The sequence below is a fragment of the Aquila chrysaetos genome, chromosome 9, assembly GCF_900496995.4.
Source record: "Aquila chrysaetos chrysaetos chromosome 9, bAquChr1.4, whole genome shotgun sequence".
Lineage (NCBI taxonomy): Eukaryota > Metazoa > Chordata > Aves > Accipitriformes > Accipitridae > Aquila > Aquila chrysaetos.
In genome coordinates this window covers 2,169,024-2,191,334 of record NC_044012.1, presented here as the reverse complement: position 1 = coordinate 2,191,334, position 22,311 = coordinate 2,169,024, and the positions used below count along the sequence as shown (strand labels likewise).

Sequence of the window (22,311 nt, the reverse complement as noted above, 5' to 3'; positions counted from 1 at the left end):
CGGGCAGGCTGGAGATCATCTCCGTGCTGCTTCTCCCAGCCCCAGTCCCACCTCGCCATGGCCTCGGCCACATCCAGCACCAGCCTCCTGACTTTGCAGCTTTTGAAGCGATTCCCTGGGCAGCCGCCCCCCGCTTCCTTCCAGGCCTCGCCGGGGACTTACATGAAAAGGTCATTTATAAAACCTGACGTTTTATTTCATTGCAAATGCCCCGGCGAGGGCCGGGCTTGAACTCCGCTTTTATTCCACATGGCTCCTATTTATTTCTCGGATGGATTAGTAAATCACAGCTGTCACTAAACATTAGCCCGGCTGTTTCATCAGCTCTCCCTCTGCAAGCTGACAGTTCATTAGAGCGCGGTACCCGTCAGGATGCTGCCACCGCCTCGCCCTCTGAGCAAGGCTTTTCTTCCAGGCTCGGCCGTGCCCCGCACCATCCCAACCAGCTGTATAAATGCAAGCAGCGATGAGTTAAAACTAACAAAAATAAAAGGCTTCCCAGGTAACAGCTCCTTATCCGGTTATCATTTCTGGAAAAGGCAATGGAAAGCGTGAGTAACGCGAAAGGGAATGATTATCGGCATTTTTCAGGCTCCGTGGCACGGGGCGGCGGGAGGGTTGGTACAATTTGGTGTTTGTGCGTTGGGGGGGCTGCACGGTAGCCCCCTTTGAAAGGTTTCGTGCCCTCTCTCAATTCCTAAGTAAACCTCTCGTCCCCCTGTCAGCTTTGATTTGTAACCGTACTCGTGGCATCTGGTTTTCATATGAAGGGTGGAATACAGGGGATGCTGTCTGCTCGCTTCTGCCCAGAGCTATTCATCTGGGGCCGGCTCGCCAAAAAAAAAAAAAAAAAAAAAAACCAAACCCATTCCTGAAAGGCACTAATCATTGCGGAGGTGGAGAGCAGAGAAAGGATCTGCTGTCCCCGCGTGCTGTGGGATGCGAAATGAGGGGCAGGAGGGCGAGGAGGAGCTCTAGCCCACCCGGGTCCGGGCTCTGCTGCAGCCCCTGCCTGCGCTCGGGACGGGGATCTGGCAAATGCGTCCCAGAATGTTAGGGCAGAGGAAAGGATGGGTTTGCAGGAGGGATTTCAGCAATGATTGATGGTATGCGCGCATGGCACATGGTTTCGTGGTACATCTGCCCCCCGGATTTGTCCTCGGTACCCTTTCTCCATGCTCTTGGCAGCGTCGGGTGGCACAGGGTGGCTCTGAGCATCCCAAACGCCTCCGGAGTTGCACATGGTTGCTGGTGCCAGGGGGTCTGCTCCATCCGGCCGGTGCAAAGCCCACCCGCACGGCACAGGGCTCGGGGCATTCGCAGGCTTTTGCAGGGTCTTTGGGGTTTTGCTGGGGGGGTGAAATGGGATTGTTTCAAGGTGGTGTGGTCAGAGTCGGCTTTATGAAACGGGCGGTCTGCTTTTACCCTGACTCTCAGCGATGGCGTTTGCAAAGCCAGGAGGAAAACCTCGGCCCATAGTCAACTCAGGGCACCAGCACTGCCCGTGGCTTCTTCTTGTGTCGGTTGACTTTGACTTTTTATTGCACGTGGCCATTTTGCTGATGTTTCTTGGGGCTTTGAGATTCCCAGTGGGCCGAGGCGGTCACTGTCCTGCAAAATGCATTCGGAAATGCCAGGCTGGCCACGTGAGAGCTACAGAGGAGGCAACACCATGCCCCTTTCTCTCAGCAGCCACGCAGGACCAAGTGCTTTCGGAGGAGCCGTGGGCAGAGTTCCCATGCTGCGTTGTCCTGCAGGGCTAGCGCCGGGCGAGCAGGGACAAGGACATCCCGGGGTGACAGCTTGTTCTCCATCCGCATGTGGCGATGGCTTTCGGGCATCCCCCAGCCCGAAGAGCCCAGCCTCGTGCGGTGCCCTGGGCGAGAAACTCCCAGCCAGGCGAGGTTTGCTCGCTCTCACCTTATTATCGGAGCTGGAGGATGAGATGAGGCTGTTCTCCGGGGTGGCTTCCAGCAAAGTCCAGATCCCAGCGCCGGCATACCAGAGCGCTGATATCAAACCCGGCAGGGACCGGCCAACTGGGAACACTTAAAAGCAGGGAGGATTGCAAAGCCCACGGCCGTGCCTGTAGCTGGCACGGAAGCAGCCTTAAAAAGAGGAATATCTGCCTCCAGCTGCCGAGAGGCACCGAGGGGCATGGGATGCTCCCAAACTCCAGACCTGCCAGGGACATCCCGTGCTGGGTCGTGGGTCCCCGTGCATGTGTGCCCCCCTGTCCCCAGCTGCCTGCTCCATCCCAGGCTGTCCTTGCAGCCTTCCCCTTCGCTCCTGTCCCTTTCGGGATGGGAGAAACCGGGAGCCACATCCCCGCACAAGCCTGAGCTGGATGTACCCTGATGTGCAGGACTGGGTTCAAACAGCACCGGAGAGCTGCTGCCACCCCTTCCCTCCGCAAACCACTTTCAAACCCTGTAAAGCCATTAGAGAAGCACGCTTCAGCATCATCTATAATTTTAACACGATGGTCTAATTTTCCTAAACCAGCAGCTGATTTTCAGCAGCGAGGAATGCTCTAGAGGAAGCGATTTTATTTTTCCTTCCCTTGCTGGACTTCCTAGGATGCAGCCTTTGATCCAGAGTCCTGATGTTATCAAGTAGGAAGCTGCAGCTCTTTGAAGTGGGCTTCACATCACGCTTTAAACTTCTGGGGATTTTAAACCTTCAGCACTGGGTGCAGCTTTGGTACGGATCACCCCCACTTCAGACCCGAGGACTGTGGCCACCGAGGGATGTCCAAGGGCTCAGCTGGGACCACTCGCACCCTGGGCTGGGAGCTTGTAGAAGAAACGAGAACATAGCTCACAGCTGCTTGGGGAGATGTGATGCTTCGGGGAGCCCAGGACTGTGGCCTGGGTAAGATTTGGGTGCTCTGCTGCTGTTTTGAACATCTGGCCTTGCCGCTGTGACCTGGGGCGGTGGAAACAGGTCACGTCCTGATTCCAGAGGAGCTGCATGGGATGATGTTTTCAGGGTTGCGCTCGTCTGGGTCGTTGTAAAACCCCTTTCTGCTTTGCTCCCGCGGCTGCCTTCCCAAAATTTCACCCCAAAAAGGCACCCTTACGTCTTGTTTCGGAGGTGCTGTGGATCCAGCTGGAAGCAACAGCACGAAGCCTTCCCACAGCAGCAGCAAATGACTCCGGGATGGGAGCGGCCTCGAGCAGCCGGCGCTGGGAGCTCTGCTCACCTGTAGTGGATTAACAGGGACGTGGATGGGCTCATTTGGGTTTGCAAACGAGCCCCATGGTGCTAACGAGCAGCATCCATGAGCCGTGGGTCATGCGGCCACCTCCCAGGACGTGGGGATGAATCAAGCTTGATTCGTGCAATGCCTTAAGCTGGGGTTAAAGTGTAACTGTTACTGCTTGTTTATTCACTTATATTTTTTGATGGTCCAGGGCATGTCGTTCTGGGATGCTGCACAGGCACAGAGCAGGACGGGGGTCTCTGTCCCCAAGAACAACCTGAATATTCACTGAAATGATGCAGGTTTGGAGAGCAGGGATGAGGGATTTGAAGGTGTTTGCAAGCAGCTCTTCCCCCAGCATGGGGCGAGGAGGGTGCTGGGTGTTGGGCTGCGGGCAGGTATCCCGAAGCGTGGCCAGAGAGCCCGTGCCAGCCTGGTGAGCATCCCTGGGGGAGGTGATGGGCTGGAGAGGAGGACTTGGACATGAAGTCTGGTCCAGACAGCAGTGGCCCCTGTGGATCTGTCTTGAGCCTTTTTGTCCTCGTTCCTCATCACTCAATTAAAAAAGCAGGATAAAGAAATAGAGCTAAGAGCAGGGAGAAGGGGGCCTGCATCCCTCGGCACGCGGCACCTCTCGGGTTTTGGCAGCCAGAGCAGCCAGCCCTCCCCAGCCTGGCAGGGCCTGGCAGCACCGGCAGCGAGGAGGGCAGACTGCAGGCAGGAGGGACGGCAGCACGCCTGGGTGCTCGCTTTCCCCTCGCCGTCCCCTCGGGGGTGCTGGCTTCGGCAGGGGCAGCACCGTGGAGCTTTGGTGGGACCCCCCCCCTGCGAACCCTGCCGCAGCATCCCCCTCCCAGCCGGGCTGGGGGGGTCTTCCAAAATCTCTGCGCTGGCTTTCCAGAACAGCTTCTCCATCAGAGCTTCTTCCAAAAGAGCTCCTGTGCTTTGGACTCGATACCCCGGGGTGGCAGGATGATGTCCCTGCAGCGGTGGCTCGGAGCCCGTCTCCAGCATCCCTGTGCAGTCGTTCCCTGCTGAGCCGGGTTGCTCCCTTCTCCCGCAGATCCAGCACCCGGTAAACAGCCTGCCGCCTTCGAGTGGCACGGGACAAGCACGAGCACAGGAGAATCTGCCTGGGACAAGCAGGAATGGCCTCTCCAGCTCTTGGGATTTGCCACGCCGGGAGTCTCCGCACGTCCGGAGCTCGAGAGGAGCCCAAGTAGGACAGAGGAGTCCTCAGGTGCCAGGTAGGTGATGAGGACACGGCCACCCTCTTTGGGCAGGAGACACAAAACGGGTGCCCAGAGCATGCCCACGGCTCGGCGCCAGCTCCGGGTGCTGGTGGAGGATGCGCACAGCCTTGGGGTGAGGTGCGTGGGGGCCGTCACGCCGTAGCAGCCGTTCGTTTGCTTCCCGTCAGCCCCATCAAGGGACACGCTAACGAGGAGCTCCGAGGAGGGGTGGCCGAGCAGCGGGCTCTGCCCTAATTGATGTCCTGCTGAAGGAAGGGTCCGCGCCGAAGGATCAACCCAACACCCGCCCCCCACCGCTTCGTGTCAAGGTTGATCTCCCGTGCCACTGCCTCGCTCGCTGGGAAAATTCCCTCTGGTTTCCTGATGGTGTAAGGATGCTGGACATGTGCATGAGCCCACGCTGCTTATTCTTGCTTCTTAGCACCAAATCTAAAGCCTTGTGCGGTTTTTCAGGCCAGAAAAATCATCATTTTTCTCCCTCTCACAACCAGCGTCCTCAGCTTCGCAGCAAAGTCTGGGGCTGAACTTTTGTCCTGCAGACAGAGATGGCTTTAATTGTGTCCCCATAAAGCAGCTCAAGCTCTTCCCTTGAGGAAGGTTCACAAGGAAGATGGAAAATAGGCCCTTAATGCCCTAAGAATTTTCCTCTCTTTCCCCACCCCATCTTCCCTTCCATCAACTTTTAAGCTCTTCCAAAAACTGCAGCCCTCTGCTTCTATACATTGATGGCAGGACAGGGATGCTGCAGCTTTGCCAGCAGCACAGGATTTCCATTGAGTTATAAGTGGAAGCAAATGGTTTAAAAGGAAATTAAATTTACAGCTCTATAAAAAAATGCATTTTATTGCTTTGCCTGTCGTTCGGTAGAGGCAGGGAGATAAAGGAATGCTTTGCATTTGTCTCTTGCCTCGGAGGCCGGAGGCAAAGAGGAGCAAACCCACCGATCACGCAATGGCCGGGCAGCCGGATTCGGCCCCAGCTCCATGCAAGTCAGTGGCAAAATCCCGGGAGAGGGATGCTTGGAGGTGATGCTCGCGGGGGGCTGTGAAGCAGGATGCTTCATGCTCTTAAATGTTGGCTGGACAAGGCCCCGAGTTTGGCTTGGAGGGCACATTCTGCCCTAAGAGATTGAACCGGATTCTTCCTGAAATCCCAGCTAATCGTGGCACTTTGCAAACATGCACAACACCTAAGGGTTTATTTATGGGGAAACGTATAGCTCCTCTCTACGGTTTATTAAGTAATCTCTTTCCCGTGTCGTTACAGCACTGAGTGGGGAGCTTAGAATAAATGGCAATAGAATAGCTGCGCTGGACATCTGCTAAAGCCAGCGCAGTAAATTCTTCAACAGAAACTGAAGGGAGAGGAGGGATCGGTGTCTTCATGTTAAAAGCAGAGTGACACAGGGCTGGCCAAGGAGCCGGCTGAGCCGGCGGGCACACGCCAGCTTGGCCACTGGACCCGTCTGTGCCGGCATCGTGCCGTGTCCGACTGAGCCGGGAAGATGCTGCGGGGAAGGGGAAGGCAAAGGCCAGTGGCTCGTTCGTGCAGAAAGCTCAGCACGGCACCCAGTGCAAATCCCCTGGGATTATAGGAGCATCCCTGGCTTGGATGCGGACGGGTGTAGGAAGAGCGATCGGTGGCTTGGCTGGACTCGGTTTGCACAGCACGGCACCGGCAGCCGCAGCTTCGGGGTTGCACATCACCATCATCCCAGGAACGGTCCTTCCCGGGGCTCCCAGATATAATGGGACTCACCAGGAGCTGCTGGGGTCACGTCTTTCCCCATTGCCACCTCGCTCGGGGACCCAGCACAGGCTGGGGGATGCTCTGGCTGCGCCCAGCAAGCCCGTGTGAGGTGGGCGAAGGAGCTTTGCCTCTTCCAGCACCGCCTGAGCTACAAAGTGAGTGTGCGGAGGCTCTTGGCCCTCCGGAGGAGGAACCTCCCCCGGCTCCAGCCCTCCCAGCTGTGTCAATAGAGGAGGAAGAAACAAAAGTGCTCTTTCTTCGCCTGTTGTTTTTGCAGAGGGGGACAAGCCGATGGCCGTTGCACTGTGACACTGGCTGCTGGGGACAGGCGTGTGTTGGGCTTGGCTGAGCTCTCCGCACCCTTCTGGGAAACATTCAACAGCAGGGTGCAACGAAGGGAAACCCAGACAGTCTGCTTATATATATATATATATATATTTCCTTTTGCCCGTGACTTTACTGAGAGCGGATCGTTAAAGGACGGAAGGGAAGAGGTTCTCTGGCCTTTCTCCGGAGCCAATTTTTTTCCCTGACCAGCATCCTTGCTGCCACAGGGCCCGGGGTGGTTGCACATCCCTGGGCTTTGCTGGGACATCTCTCCCTTCGTGGCCGTCCGTGCAGCTCTCACCGTGTCCACGCTGCCGGCTGCACCCAGGCTCCCCACCGCGTACTCTCCATCCCCACCTCCGAGTAACCTCCCTCGCAGGCTGTGCGTGCAACGCAGCCCAGGGAAAGGAGGACTGAGGACATCACGGCGACGAGACAGGGGTCTGGCCGGTCCTCTATGCTCCCCCAGTGCCTTCCAGCGAGCGATAGTGCAGGCAGCATCTGAAGTGTTGCATGTTGCAAAACATCGGTGGCTCTCCATGTTGATAATCTTGCTACAGCATCACCCAGCAACGCTGCCGTTCCTCCCGAGCACGCAGAGCTCGGCAAGGACTTCGGAGCAGCAGCTTATCCCTGGAAAGCGTCCTCCGCATCCCGCCGTGCCGCGGATCCAGGAGCCTCCCCATCGGTGCGGGTCGGAGACGAGCCCAGGTGCAGGCAGCAACGGCCACAGCTGCCGGCCGACCCTCTGCCGCATTTCCTCCCCAGCGTAGCTCCACGGCAGCCCCTCCAGACCTGACATCAGCTGTGAAAACAAAAGAAGCTGCCTTCCCGCATGGTGCAGGAGATGTGTCCGGCTCCTCCGGCAAAGCCCCTGCCACCGCCGCGGAGAGGACTCGCAGCGTTGGGTGCGTTGGGTGTCTCAGTCTTTGCGACGGGAGGCTGCCCGGCCCTGTTTGCCAACTGCTAAACGTTATATGTGCTTCTAGGATTTAAATGATAAAATGTGAAGTTAAGTCACCGTGCCTGTTCATTTTAAAGGGCCTTGCCCAAGAACAGCTGGGGAGAGGCTTGGAGGAAACCCCAGCCCTGGTGGGAACACAAAGCTCCCTCCATCTTTCTCCCCAGACCTGCTCCCACTTTCAGAATGCTTTAAACCTGATATTTGAGTATTATCATCCCTCCTTTCAGCAGTGCTGTAAACCTAGAGCCGTCCTGCAGAAGATGCCAGGTCCTGCTCATGTTTTCCACCTCTGTCTGGGTCGCGTAGCCCCGGCCAGGCTGCCGACACCGGGGATGTGCTCTGGGTCTCCCCGCACATCCCTCCTCCTGGTGCCGCAGCTGGATAAATCCATGGAAGCTTCTTGCAGCCTTGGGGCTGGTGAGCATCTCGGGGGGCTTTGCTCCAGCTTAACTTCGGGGATGTGACAACATCTGCAGGCAAGAGCAGGGGACCTGAGTCGGCTCTGCCCAAACTGGTGTGCGCCCGCCTGTGTCAGACTGGGAACAACTGGGTTTTTCCTCTTGGATCCTCATTTTCTTCATATACAACGAAGGAGTTGGCGGTGGCACCGTTCCTGCCGGGCACTGTGAAATCCCCAGTGCCAAGCCAGTCTGTTGGCCGTGTACATCCGTCACTTTTTCGTAGGAAGCCCAACTTGACGCTCCGAGGATGAGTCATGCAGCAAGGAGATAAAGCGAAGTTGAGCTGAGCTATTCTGATTCACGCTTTGCCTTGAAAAGCAGCAGATTTATGCACAGTGTTTGCAGGGGCAACGCGATATAAATCAGCTGCTCTCCCATGTTGTCTCCATTGCTGCTGCTGGTTCCCACGCATATATCCATTTAAATCTCCAGGCTGACAGGGAGAAATCATTCCTAGCTGCTCCTGAGTCCAGCCCATGTGCCTTGGGCAGAAGGGGAGTCCCAGAGAGAGGGGAACGACGTCTGTTGCTGGAAGAAAGCATCTTTCATCAAGCAGGTATGTATTTTGGTGGCTCCTTCCCCGCTTGGATGCTCCGGCCAGGTCTGCCTGCTGCTCTTGACCCAACGCGGCCGTACATCTGTGATGGGTCCCCTTTGGGGTGCCAAGCCTGTTGTCCCCAGAGCCGTCTGGCCATGTGCATCACCGCGGCAGCGATGCTCAGAGGATGCACGAGCAGGGAGCACCGGGGAGCCGGCGTGCCTGGGTTTGCAATGTGGCTCCTGATGCTCAGCTGGTTGTTGGCGACTGGAGCCGGGGAGAAGAAAACAATACGCGATTGCACTGCAATTAAACAGCCTCCTAATTGTAGCGCTACATACGGCTCTTCCGCTGCTTTCTAAGTTTGGTGGCATAATTACAGCAGCAGGGTAAAGGCAGCATCTGTGTTCCCACCGCGCCAAGCCCTGCCTTCCAGGGATTTTGGATTTGACCGTATAAATCCTGGGCTGAAACCTGGCATCCGATGAAAGGGAAAAGTAACCCCCAAGCTGTGCCTGGGCTTGGCCCTGGTGAGGCACGACAGGCAAAGTCCTCGCATCCCCTGCAGCCCCCGCCGTGCTTGCTGGCCCTATCCTGGGGCAGAGGCAGGCAGCGCGTTTTCCTCTTTATAATGTGTTTTTGCAAAGCAGCTTTAAAAAAAAAAAAAAACAAAAACAAACCAAAGCCTTGCTCTGGTCGATCATTGTAACTCTCAGTTTAGAAACACGCGGCGAGGAAGATTAAAGGGTGGCTCGGGGGAAGGCAGGCTGGGTGTCAGGATGCTGGGACGTACCGGGAGCAGACGCGGGCGCGAGGGAGTTGTCTTCTCGCCGTGTCTCCGTCTCCCCAGCTCCGCTTTTTTTCGGGAGGACCCGGGACAGTGAACCCATTTCCCTCTGGCTGATCTCAGCGACGGCTTGTTATTGTAGGGTTGCTTGCACGGGGTGGTTTGTTTTGGGAGCACCCCCCAGCATCCCCAGGCACACGAGGGGCACCGACCGCCCCGGGGGGCAAACGCGTTGCAGGCAGCACTGCCTGCCCCGAGGAGACGGGCAGCGTGGGCACGGTGGTGGGCAGCGGGGCACAGGCAGACTCCCAGACCTATATTTAATTTTTTTATATATATATATATATTTTTTTTTTATACTGTGGGTTTGAGGAATCCCGAGATAAATGCCACTTTCTGTGTTAAAAGGAGGACGTCTTGGAAGGCAGGGGAGGGAAGCTGAATTGCAGCCTGTGTTTTCGGTTGGAAACGTGTCTCGGGTCCCGAATGTTTTCCATCACACAGGCGGGTTTGTGTGGGTTCACCTGGGCAGGAAGCGGTGGGGTAAAGCGATACCCCGCGGGGTGCGGGCGGCCCTTCTCCAACACCCCCTTTTCCTAAACCCGATAGCAGCCGGCGGCTGTTAATGAAATAAGCAGCCACTTTACGGCAGCTCTCGCACCATGTGTGAAAATTATTAGTTGCAACGTTTTGCTGGAAAACAGAGGAAAAAGGAGTGGGGCAGATGAGAGATGCATGAAGTTATTTGCTCCGCAGCCCCATCCCCACGCCGGCATGAATATCCCACCCGGGCTTTCCCCTGCAAATATCTCCTGCCCGCTCCCAGCAGCATTAAATCTCCAGGTGAAGATAAAAAAAAAAACCTCTTGGTCTGTGAATTCACTGTAAAAGTATGCGGGGTTTAGTAATATTGCATTAGCACTGGTTTGGTCGTTGCTAAATAGCTGAGGGAAATAAATAGTTTCCGGTGTCCACAGCATTAGGTATTGTCTGGGATGCTTTCTGCAGGGAGGAAAAGTAATCCCGGGATAAGCATGGCCCGTCAGACCGAGAGTGATGCCCCGACCCCCTGCCCTCTCCTACCCGCATCTGCCTGCCACTGGGGTCTGGAGAGAAACCGGTAATGAGTGGGTTTCACCCGTTTTTCAGAAGCAAGATTTATTTTTTTATTTAATTGTCACTGTTTGGAAGAATTCGGTTTTCCAGCCAGGATATAAAAATACACATTTTTTTTTCCAGACTCCCAGAGGGTTGGGGGCAGGGGAGGTCGTTCTTTTTCATTCCTCCTTCAGTGGCCGAAGATGAGGAAAGGGATGAGACGCACGGGAAAGCACGGAGCCCGGTCCACAGCGATGCTGCCTGCCCCAGGCCAGATCCCCAGCCCATTTCTGTGCTTTCCAGCCGCTTTCTGCTTGCAGCATCACCTCACAGCTGGGATTCAGCCCTGGAAGTGGCTGCATCAGCATTTTCCCTGTGGGAAGGGCAGCAGCATCCTTTCCTCAGACCTGGTCTCCCTGAGACAATGTCTTAAAATCTCCCTGCTCTGCCTGAAAACCATATCCTGAAGCAGAAGGGAAATTCCCAGTCCTCGCTTTGCATCTTGCAAGCACATGCTAAGGAGGGATGTTGTCCCAGACCGGTACCCAGACCGACGCAGCAGGGATGGGCTTGGACCCCGAGTGCTTTTCCACCTCATGCAGCACCAGCAAAAGGAAAATATTTGCAGGATGCAATTCTTCAACCCTCTGAAATATCCTCTGCTAATTTTTTTGACTGATGAAAGAAAAATACACCGGCGTGAGGAAGGGGATTTTGTCGCTCAGCGTGTCTCTGGAGAAAACGTGCCTCCCGAGCAAACAGAGCCTGGGCTTGTCTGGGCAATGAATATTGGCATTATTCGACCGCGCTCGCTCATGGATGATGCCTGGTGAAAAAGAAAAGAAAAAAAGAAGCAGAAGAAATAGCATGGAGGCTCTGGGTGGATTTTCTCCACCTTGGTATCGCCTGGCTCATGCCCTCTCCTGCCACGGCTGGGGCACAGGGATGTGTCCCCACATCTGCCACCCAGCAGCTGGACCAGCAGGAAGGGCTGCGTGTGCCTGGAAACCCATCGGCAAAATGCTTTTCATTACTCGCCCTTTGAAGTTTCAGGCATGTGCCGGACTTGTGTTCGGCACCTGCAAACAAACCTGACCCGAGCGGCTGCCCAGCTTTGATATTTCATGGCGCAGGAGGATCTCCGCAGCCACGGGCTGCCCTCACCCTCCCGGAGAGAGGCCGGAGGGGACCGGACACCCAGGAGAGACGACGGAAAACGCGGATGGATTTTGGTCCGGCTCCTCCTCACCCCGCAAACCAGGGATGCACCAGCAAGGCGTGCAAATCCATCCCGCTTTTATATCACTGGTGTTTGACAGGTCCACATCACGTTGGCAGGCAGAGGAGGACCAAGCTGCTCGCTGTTCCCGGTGCTGCCCGAGGCTGGCAGCCGTCCGCTGCTCCCCGGCTGCGGCTGCCGGGACCGTGTAACCCTCCCGACCGCCACCGGCATCTTTACGAAGCGGCCGATTGAAGTTCGCCATGAATGTCCTTCTGTTCACCAGCCTTTTTATAGCTCCGCGCGTTTTTCTTGGCCCTGAGCATTTCTGCTCCTGTTGAGAACAGAGAGCATCTCTCAGCGCCGGCGTCCGCAGCCAGCCGGGACGGGAGGGGGCTGCTTATTTTTCAGGGTCCCACTGCCTGAAATGCAATGTTCCCACCATGCCTATGCCACTGGGGTAGCCAGTGTGTTCTGTAGCTCAGACAAGACAGAGCTCAGGGACTATCCTGGCGAGGAGCTGCAGTGATGCTGGAGTCTGAGGATCGAGCACTTTCCTAAACGCCCGACCTCAAGCTGCGGTTTCCCGTGTGGCACATCCCTCCTGCCTCCCACGGGCCACGAATCCCAGGGAAACACCGTGCAAGGTGCTGAAGGCGATGGCAAGCTTGGCTTCAGGCAGCAGCCCCAGCTGGAGGAAGCCAAACCAGGTCATTCTCCACCAAAATCACAACAGCCCCGTTCCCACCTCCCATGGGTGCAGCTCCCCGTGGTGATGCGGTACCCACGGGTGCGTCCCAGCCCCACAGATGGGAGAGGGACCCTCAAGGAGGGGAAACTCCAAAATTCCCAAGCTGCCTTCCCTGCTCTCTGGGATGTGATTCCCTCGTCGCAGGTGCTCCTCTTCCCCCCAGCCCGTGAGCCGTCTGCTTCCCCCTTGGCGTGGGGAGGATGGCAAGGTGCTGACGGATGCCGCTGGCCGAGCAATGGGGAAATGTTCTGGAGCGGCCATAAACCAAGGGCTGGGCAGCAAGGATCTGCTCCCGGCTGGTTTTTCTGTGGCCAAGCAGAGGACATTACTTACAGAAAGGAGTAAATATGGGCAGTAAATTAAAGGGATGGTATTAAAATCCCCTCTTCTGCAGGGGCTGGTGGGGTCCCTGCTCTCCGGCAGCAATTGGGAGGGATGCGGCCGTGAGGGTTTTGCAGCAGGATCTGTGCCGTAGCTGCAGGTCACAGGCAGCTGAGGATGGCTGCACGACGCTGGCTGCCAGCACCGGGGCTCCCGCGGGAGGGGACGGAGCCGGCATCGCTCCTGAGAGCGGCAGGGATTTTGCAGGGATATCACCGGTGCGTGTGTGAGATCACAGACGATGCAAGCCAGTGGTGCCAGCTCGTGGGGGCTGGATGAGGGGGGATACCCACGGCATTGCAGTCGGAGATCCCAGTGCCCCGGGCTGGCATGTTTTGGGTTGGCAGAGGGAAGGTGTGCTGGGAGATGGGCAATGCACACCGTGCTTGCAGAGGTCGGGCTGCAAGCCCCTGTGATCCCGTTTGATCTGTGACGTGCCTCTCACCGGGGCATCTGGGCATGGGTACGTGATCCCAGCTTGCTGCTCGAAGCCCTCCAAGGCATCAAGTGCCTTGGGTCCTCAGGGCAGGTGGCACCCAAAGCACGTCCACGTAGCCCAGAGCATCCCATCACCAGCGGAGTTCTGGTGCCAGGGGACACAGACAGCACCCATGGGTCACCCCGGCCACAACTCCACCAGGGACCCGCCAAATCCGCCTGTCCCGGTGAGAGACGTGTCGGTACGAGTCATGTCGTGGCCAGCCTTTGCATTTAGCTCAACATCTTGTTTGCTTTCTACTAGCCAAGCCAAGCAGCGGGGCTTTTGCAGGGAGAGTCTGGGGTTAAAGCAAACCTTGCAGTGGACGTGGTCTCGGGGTCTTGTGCACTCTGCAGGGTGTTTTCCAGCAAAGTCCTGCATGGGGCTGCTCCCCCCTGTGCCCTGGGTGTAATCAGATCCGTCCCCCACCAAGCAAGCATTTGTATTCGGAGCATTTTCTGAATGTTTTGCATTTGGGAGACTCACGAGGAATGTCTGCTGGGGAGGGCAAACAGCCTGTGAACGGGCAAGGCGCTGGTGCCTGGCCCGGGCTGCGTTTTGGGGACCTGAGCCCCTTCTCCAGGGCTGTCCCTGCTTGGGTCCCGCATCAAATCCTACAGATTCCCTGGTGCAAAAAGGCATTTTTTTCGGTGAAAAGAGAAACCACCATTTTTACCGACACCTTCCCGCTGCGTGAGCCGACAGGGATTGGTGTTCCGTGGAGCATCTCCTACCACAAGCCCTGAAATCGCAGCCAAAGATTATTTGGGAGAAGGTGGCTGCTGGAACAGCATCGCTGGGTCTCACCATCGCCAGCCTTCTCCTCCCTGAACCCCCTGTCCAAAGTTGGCACCGCGCTGGGCGGCTGCTTGCAGACACCTTTGCTTCCCTCTGCAGGAAATCTCCATAAATTGCAAGTCAGCCTCTGTGCATCGCGTTATCCCAAGAGCTGGACCCCACCAGGAATATTGCTGCTGCGGGGGGGGCGGGGGGGACAAGCCAAGTTCACGTCTGCACGGCGTGGCCTGCCAGAGCCACTGGCTACTTTTATCTCCATCACTTGACTATTATACTTAATCAGGAAGGGGGGATATTATAATATTTTTTTTTAAATCCACTTTTCTTTTATACAGAGCAAATTATAATCACTTTTAATTGAAAAAAAAAAAGCTGATAATATTCTGAACCAAATTTCTGGAAGAGAATAATTAACAGTGCAATAAATCCCCAAAGGAAATGCTCATTAATCTTGTCTTTCAGAAGCAAATTTCAGAAGAGAGCTTATTTAAAACATTGCTAATAATTATAGGAAAGTTGACAGCTTAAAAGCCCCCAAATCTAGCAGCAGTCTCCTCCTATCAGATCCTCCAGTAACTAGTTCAGGCTGGACGGGAGCATCCCTGCTCTCCGGGCTGGGGTGACCGCTGCGGCCGTCGGGTACCACCAGGATGGGTGGGATTCCCCGGGATGATGCCGGGGGTGGGTTGCAAGACAGCAGCCTCCGCCGGGGAGGTGGCGGTCCGTCAGTCTGTCTGCTGGGGCTCGGCAAGACCAGGGTCGCTGGGGATCGCTGTCATCAGCAGGATGAGACCTGCAGGAAAGCGGCCTTCCTCGGTCAGCGATGGGGGCTCACAGCACCCCGACGGGTGAGGGCTGGATTCGTGCGCTCGCTGACAGGCATCCAGCCGACCCCAATTGAAGTCTGTGACTGCGTTAATTGCAATGAGCCGATTAATTTCACTCGGCGATACGTGTGTGCGTGCGTGTGTCTGCCCGAAGGCAGAACTGGCCAAATGAACGTGGGGCAGATTCCGATCTGCCGTAGCCCCCCCCCCCATCCCCGAGCAGCCGCTCCGGCAGCCGTGCCGCCGAGCGAAGGGGAGGAGAAGGATGCCAAAAGGATAACGAGCTAAATGAGGCTTGGGTGAAAATACCGGTGATGTGCTCATTGCTCTCGGGTTTCCTGTCCCCGTTTGACCAGGGCTGGGAGCGGGAGCGGAGGGGAAGGCAGCTTGGAGCAAACCCAGGCTCTGCCGGGAGGAAGGAAATGTGATATTGGCCTGGGAATGGTGTCATTGCCTTTGCTTTTTTGCTTTTTTCTTCCTTTTTTGGGGGGTCACGGAAGGCTAGGAGGGAAATGCGGAGCGGGGCCCTATCCCGGGAAAGCGGGGTGAGGGGGATACAGTGATGTGGGATACCGGCGTGCCGTGCCCTGGCGATGCCCGAGGGGGTCAGCCAGGGCTGGAGATGGTCAAGGTGTTGCCGCTGGGCTGCCCTTCCCCAAAATCCATCCTTTATCTGCATCTTTGGCAGCGCACAGAATCATTTCTCCCCTTCTTCCACCAGTTCCCCTTCAGCATCCCATGCACAGGGGTGTCAATGGACAAATTTTTGTTAAATTGAAAACAAAAGCGAGCAAGGGAGAGGAAAATCCTCCTTTTTGGCTTATGCAAATTCACTCCGCTTTGATAACGAATCTGCCTGGGTCACGCAGACCTGGGGACATGGCAAGATTTCATCGCAGCAAGATTTAATACCTTTCCAAGGCCCCAGTGAAAGAGAGCACTTAATCCCATGCTTAATTTCATTTCTGTGCCTTAAAATACTGAATGATGCACTCATCTCGAAGTGAGAGCCTGGGCCTACTCAGGCATGCTGCGGTTCTCCAAATAAGCCGGACAGCGGCCAAATTTCAGCAAAAAAACTTGAGCACATGCTTTCGTGCATCCCACTCTGTCTGTTTGCACCCTGGCAGGATGCGGGCTGGTTCCCAGGGCACCCACAGGGTGATGTGGGATGTGCTGGTACCCAGAGCCCTTCGCCTCCCCCAGCACCCGGTGGGACACCGATCCTTCAGATCTTCTGCTTTTATCACTCAAAATGGTGTCTGAGGAGTTAATTTTGATTTTTTAAATTTTTTTGCCATGATCCTCTGCCCGTGTACCACCCTGGCCCAGGCAGGTCCTGCTGTGTCGGGGACCCCAGGGGTTCCTGCGGTCCCCTCCCGCCTGCTCTTTGTCATCCGGAGCCATCATTTTCATTAGGCAGCTGCTCTGTACCTCGCACGCCTTTTATCTGCGTTCTGTTAAATGATCTCAAATATGTGATATGATAAAGACAAACAAACACCCGTTCAATTTAGTTCACCCTAATGCCAGACTCTACTTTTACCAAAGTAATTAAGATTAATGCAGTTGATAATTTAGGAAGTATTCTTAAATGTACCCTTCTGGCAGCATCTAACATGTAATTTTACCTTAGAAGATTTATCGGAGCACTTAGGTAACAGATAGTTCCTTAGCAAACAGGAGCATTTAGGAGGAAAATGAAAGATTAATATTTCTTAAATAAATGTCAAAATAAGTCATTCTTTATTTCAACCGTACAAAGATGTTGCTGTCAGGCCAAGCCCCTCTGCTGATTACCAGGGGAGATTAAACCCGCCGCAGTCTCGGGGCTCGGTGAGCAGGAGGGGAGGAGGTCTCAGATGTCCGATGCCTCTGGTTTTTTAGGGAAGCAGATGCTTTGAAGGGCTCCGCTCGCCCATGCCAAAGCACATCAGAACCAGGCCATGCTCTTGCTTTTTGGGGGGGATTTTGGGAGCTGACCCTGACCTTGCCAGCAGCCCCGGCGCTGCGGCGGGGACGGGAGGATGCAGGTCCTGGCTCTGCCATCGTTCCCCCCTCGAGGATGCGCGGCCCCAGCCCCGATTTCCCTGGGGCAGCTCCAACCTGGCAGCTCCCGGCCCCGCTCGGCGCATCCCGGCTGCCTTTCCCACTCCGCAACGGGCGAGAAGAAGCTGAGTTAAACCGCGGCAGAGCCTCACCGCTCTCTATCACCAGCCACCTTATTTCCTTTGGAAAAGACTCAGATGCTGTTGGCCACGGCTGGGGATGGGACCGGAGCGAGCGTCCGTAGCTGACTGACACCCAGCTCCCGCGACCGCCCAGCCGGGGAATTACGGGATTTGCTTTGCCAGGTCACCCTGATCCCTCCGTCCCTTTTCGTGCAGACATCGGACTGGGGTGACCTCCAGGCGGGGCTGAGCCGTATCTCATGTCTTCTCCTCTCCCCTCCACCCCGTCCACCTCCTCTGTGCCGCGTCCCATGGGGCATCCCCTCTGCCAGATGTGCAACCTCCTCTCGCAGCGCCTCCGGCTCGGGTGGCACGAAGATTCGGGAGGGACCCCGGGCACGGTGCCGAGACACCGGCTCGCAACACCCCCACATCTCGCGGGGAGCCCGGGGAGCTGCCAGGCTCGGCCGTGCCCGCCCAGGGACCTGCCCTCCTCCACTATTTTGCGTTATAAGCCGAGGAAGGGTTAGGACTGTTTGCAAAATCTGGATCCCGAGCGAAAGTTGGATTCTCACCAGCTTGGAAATTCAAAGCTGTTTGGATCCAGAAAATCAATTTGGACCATCGTGAGCAAGAAACAAACTTTCTGAATAACCTTCCAACTTCTCCTCGGGCCAGAAAAATCTGCTGGAAACAACCTCTTGCCCAACACAGCCAGACCAGACCATCCAGGACCGTTTGTGTGTGTGTGTGTGTGTGTGTGTGCGTGCACACCCTCAGCATCTTTCCCAGCCCCTCTTACAAGGTCCTTTTCAAGCTGCCGGCACCAGGGCTCAGCTCCTTCCCACTGCAGTTTCTGCCCAAGGGATGCTCCAGCCTTTTCCCAGCCTTTCTCAGAAAGAGCCTCTGTCCATCCCCAGACCTGTCCCTTTGGTCTTGGGCAGTGCCTGGGCATGGTCCCAGCCTCCCTCCTTGGGGACAAGCAGGGACCAGGGCTGGTAAGGGAGGTGTCACATCCCTCCTGGTGAGATACTCCCACCCGCTGCATCATGCCCAAGCCGGAGCCAGACCCCTCATCCTGCTTTTCTCTTTATTTGACCGGGAAATAGCGTAATGTCAGGATGAGTCTGGATATGACCCACGTGCTCTTGGGGAGCAGCGAATGTGGGTTAACTCCAGGCTGGACCTGAGGCTGGCAAGGAGGTAACAGCAATCCCTTAAAATTCCCGCCTTTTCCCAAACCTGGGAAAAAGCACCCTTCTCCCAGCTCACTCCCAAGGTGTAATGTAGGCGAGTGCTGTTTCAGGAGCGTGGCCTGATCCGGCGTGGTACGGGGTGGAGGCGGACGGGAGGTGGGCTGCTCCTCTACCGCCTGCCCACTTGGGGCTGAGCATCGCGGGGACCGGCACGTCACCGCCCAGCCGGGGGGCACTGAGGGTTGGGGATGGCACGGAGCTGGGGGGGGGGACCTGGGCTCATCGCTGGGTGCAGGATCAGGCCTGGCTGGCAGCAGGTTGGCAGCTGCCCCGCGGCTTCTCTCAGCACCTGCCAGAGGCTGGCCGGTGCCCTGAGCGCGCCCGGTGCTGTGGTTTGGGCTTTGGCCGTCCTCAGTCTCCCCTTCCTCCTCCTCCTCCTCCTCCTCCTCCTCACACCGGCGAGGCCGTTTCCTGCCTCTCGGGGCCGTATCCTGACCGCGGTTACAATGAGCCCCTGCAAGGTGTCGCGTCTGCAGGACCCCAAGGGGTGGAGGCGGTGGCTGGGATGCAGGGGACGGAGCTGGGATGCAGGAGAGGGGGAGGTGGGACCCCATCTCCAGCCCTGCCTCAGTTTCCTCACTCCCACAGCACCCTATGTCTACACGCCTGGCCAAAGCCACCCACTCGCCAGGACCCAGCTGGGGGTGGCCGTGACGGGGCATTTTGGGGTGGAAACCCCTCCTTTTGGCGGCCGAGCGCTCCCCGCGCGCCGCGGTGCAGGCAGCCAAGCCAAACACAGATTCCTGACATATTTTTCTCTTTCCTTTGCAGCCAAGAAATTCATATTTCATGGGAGGTGAAAGTGAGTCCCGGCAGTAGCTGAGCGGCGGAGGGTGCCAAGGTACGGGCCAGCTGACAGCGCAGGGTCGGATGCTATTTTTGGGAGCCAGATGCTCTCCTCATCCCGGACGGGCTCTGGGGATGGCCCCGGCCTCCCCAAGTCCCGGCTGCAGGGATGCTCGGGGACCTCCCCGGCTGCTTTTCTGACCCCGCAGCAGCCCGGCCGTGAGAGGCAGAAAGTTTAAAGAGGTGCTGGGCTTTGAGAAGGGGCTGCTTCACAACGGGAAGGGATTTTTCACAGCCCCAGCCAAAGCTGTGCTGGGTAGGATTGACCCACCTGGGTAGGATTTAAATCCTTTCGGCAGTGGTTAAGTGCCCCTTTTTGCAGACAAAAACCCAAAGCATGTTCAGAGTCACCCCTGCGTCTCGTGGAGCCAGTGAAAGGCTGTAGAACCGGGGGGTTTCTTTGTGGGACCCCCACATGCCCCCTGCCCATCTGCCTCCCACCAACTGCAGCAAAGGGTATTTGCCTGGGTGATGCCACCCAGCCGGTATCTTGATTTTTTTTTTTTTTTTTCCTTCCACCCACTCCCACACCCGTCCCTAAGCTGCCGTTGCCGAAACCGCAGTGCCTCCAGCCACGATACCCACCCAGATAAGAGCAGCCCCATCCCGGGATGGTTGTTTATTCACCTTGCAGGAGCAGCCTGCGAGCTTACCTGTGCCAAACCCCGACCGGAGCCGCGGCCCCGGGACCCCCACCCAGACCGGAGCCCCTTACACCCAGCCCCGCACATCTCCCAGCCCCATCAGGGCTTCGCCGGACCGGGCACTGTACATACAAATAGCAAGAACAGTCCCTGCCTTGCTAATCTCAATAGACGATACAAAGAGCAGATAGGCGAGGGGAAGCATTATCGGGCCTGATTTACAGATGGAGGGCTGAGTCACCGTGATTAACTGACTTACCCAAGGTCATGCAAGGGAGAGGCCGAGCCGAACGCTGAACCCGGCTCTCCCGAGTCCCCCAGCGAGGCCATCCCTCCGCTCCCTGCCAACGGGAAGGAGTTTTTCCTTCTGCCCGGAGCGATGCCCGGCTGAGCCGTTTCAGCCCCCTTTTCCTCCTTTGCTTCAGCAGCCGGTGGGGTTTTCTTGTTGGGTGTTGGGTTTGGTTTGGTTTTTTTTTTTTTTTTGCTATTCAACAACCGTTTTGTTCCTGCCGGAGCAGGGTTGAGCCCCAGGGAGATGTTTCACCTGCTGCTGCCCTGCCCATGGTGGGGACATGGTGGTCCCCTCGGTCTTTGTGGTGAGGTCCCCATACAATATCCCAACCAAGATGCAAAGCTCCAGCGTCCTGCTGGTGGGATTCACACCTCTTCTCTCTTGGGAAGGAGATGCTATCAGGGCTGGGGGTGACACGGTTCCCCGGGACGTGCGTGCCGGGCCAGCCCTGAAGGAATAAGTGCTAAGGGGATTGGGAAGCGCTAAGGGGCTCAGGGAGCATGGGCAGCCCAAGGGGACCCTCGGCTCTGCCCCTCGAGCATAGCTGGCTCTCGGGGTGTGAAGAGTCGAGCCCCTTGGCTCCGGGTGCCGGAGAGCCGGGGAGGTGAATCACAACCCGTCTGGCGTGTCGGGGCTCCTGGCAGGATGGGACCTGCCCCACGGAGCGGCAAGCTGGGCTCTGCCTTGCCAGCCAGGCTCCTGCCATCGCTGCTCGGCTCGTCCCTGTGTCCCCAAACCGCACCGGGGCTGCGGGAGGCTGTGGGTGGCCCCATGTCGGCCCCAGCGTGGGAGGATGCTCCAGGGATGGGCGAAAGGGCTGAGCACCCGGCAGGGCACGCAATTGCAGGTGGGGATCACTCTCCCTGCAGCCAAGCAGCCTGGTAATAAATATCTCATGCTTTTTTTTAAAGCGTAAGTTTCCTTTGCCCCTGTCCCATCCCTTTCCACCTCCTCTTCCAGGAGCTGGAATGTAAAAACACAAGAAGCGATGGCAGTGGTAACCCAAAGAGGAGCCTGGTTCTGGGGGCAGGCTAAGGAGTGGGCTGAGAGCCTGTAAAAAAAAAAAAAAAAAAGATGAAATGGTCCCTATTTTCATTTTATTCTGGTTTCCCGTCCCGCAAGGGGTGAACTATGTTTGGGCTGGATCCGTAAACCCTCCGGTGATGGATGCAGGCAGCTGCCGGGGGAATATTGCTTTAAATCAACACGCCCAGCCCTCCTTATCGAACGCCCCATCGGGAGCAGCACTGGCTGAGCCTCACCGAGAGGCCCCAGATTTCTGCGCCGTGCTGCTCCCAAGGCTGCCACGCCATCGAGCCCCACCGCAGGGTTTGCAGACGGTGGCTACAGGCAGCGGGAGGGACCCCCACTCAGGGATGCGGGACCCCCAAACCCCGGTGCAGGGACAAGCATCAGGGTTTTGGGGAACGCAGCCAGTTTGGGGGAACGAAGCCCTAATTTGCACCTTGCCCTTATCCCCATGTGCTATCTATCATTTGCATGGGATAAATTTGTGCCCATCTCCTGCCCAGGCTCTGCCACCATCGCCGGGCATCCCGTCACGGCACACGGATCCCCTTCATCAGCGGGACAGTCCTGTGTGCCACCGGCTCTGCTTCCCCCATCTCCATCACTCTGCCAGCACAGGGAGCGCGGTGTTTGTTTCTCCTGGCGCTCAGCACTAATGCACCAGCAAACCCCAGACCTTGCCATGCAAATCCTGCAGCTTTACGGATACGCAAACGAGCCTTTCCTTCAAAAAAAAAAAAAAAAAAAAAAAAAAAAGGGCTCCTTTATGTGGCTGAAAGAGCACGACTGTGATAATGTAGCGAGCGCTGGCCTTGGGTATTTTATCTTGGCAAGGAGCCTTTGCAAATTTAAACAGCAGCAAACAGGCTTCACAGTTGTGGCTGGAAGCGGCATAAGTGGCGCATTGTTTTGCAAGCAAAACCCTTGCGTGCCAAAGGGCCGCGTGTGAGCTTTGGCCAGCGCGTGGGGAGCGAGCACGATAGGGTCCGGCCGTATCAGCCCGGCATTCATTTCACTTAGCGGGGTGTGAAATTGTGGAGGAATTTGAGCCCAGCAGCTCGAATCAGAGAGGGGACCCCGGGGAGCCCCCCCGGGCTCTCCCCGCTGCATTGCCTTCCTCTCCCTGCAAGGTCTTGCCGTGTCTTTGCAGAAGGAGCGGCGGGGATGCAGCCGTGCCTCTGCTATCTCTATATGTACACGATAATACTATTAATGCATATGTGCCGTAGCAGCATCG

General features: G+C 56.7%; 1 protein-coding gene across 2 annotated transcripts in view; it reads left to right on the top strand.

The window, feature by feature from the left end:
• The window catches only part of ZNF469 (zinc finger protein 469), a 240,142-nt gene that overhangs the window by 203,232 nt on the left and 14,599 nt on the right, over positions 1-22,311 (top strand). Inside the window, exons 6-7 of one of the 2 annotated variants that reach the window (XM_030023862.2) lie at positions 4,269-4,452; positions 19,035-19,104. The exons of the other annotated variant lie outside the window; for it this stretch is intronic. The gene's annotated coding sequence lies outside the window, so the exon portion shown is untranslated. The remainder of the gene's footprint in view (positions 1-4,268; positions 4,453-19,034; positions 19,105-22,311) is intronic. 2 annotated transcript variants of the gene reach the window in all.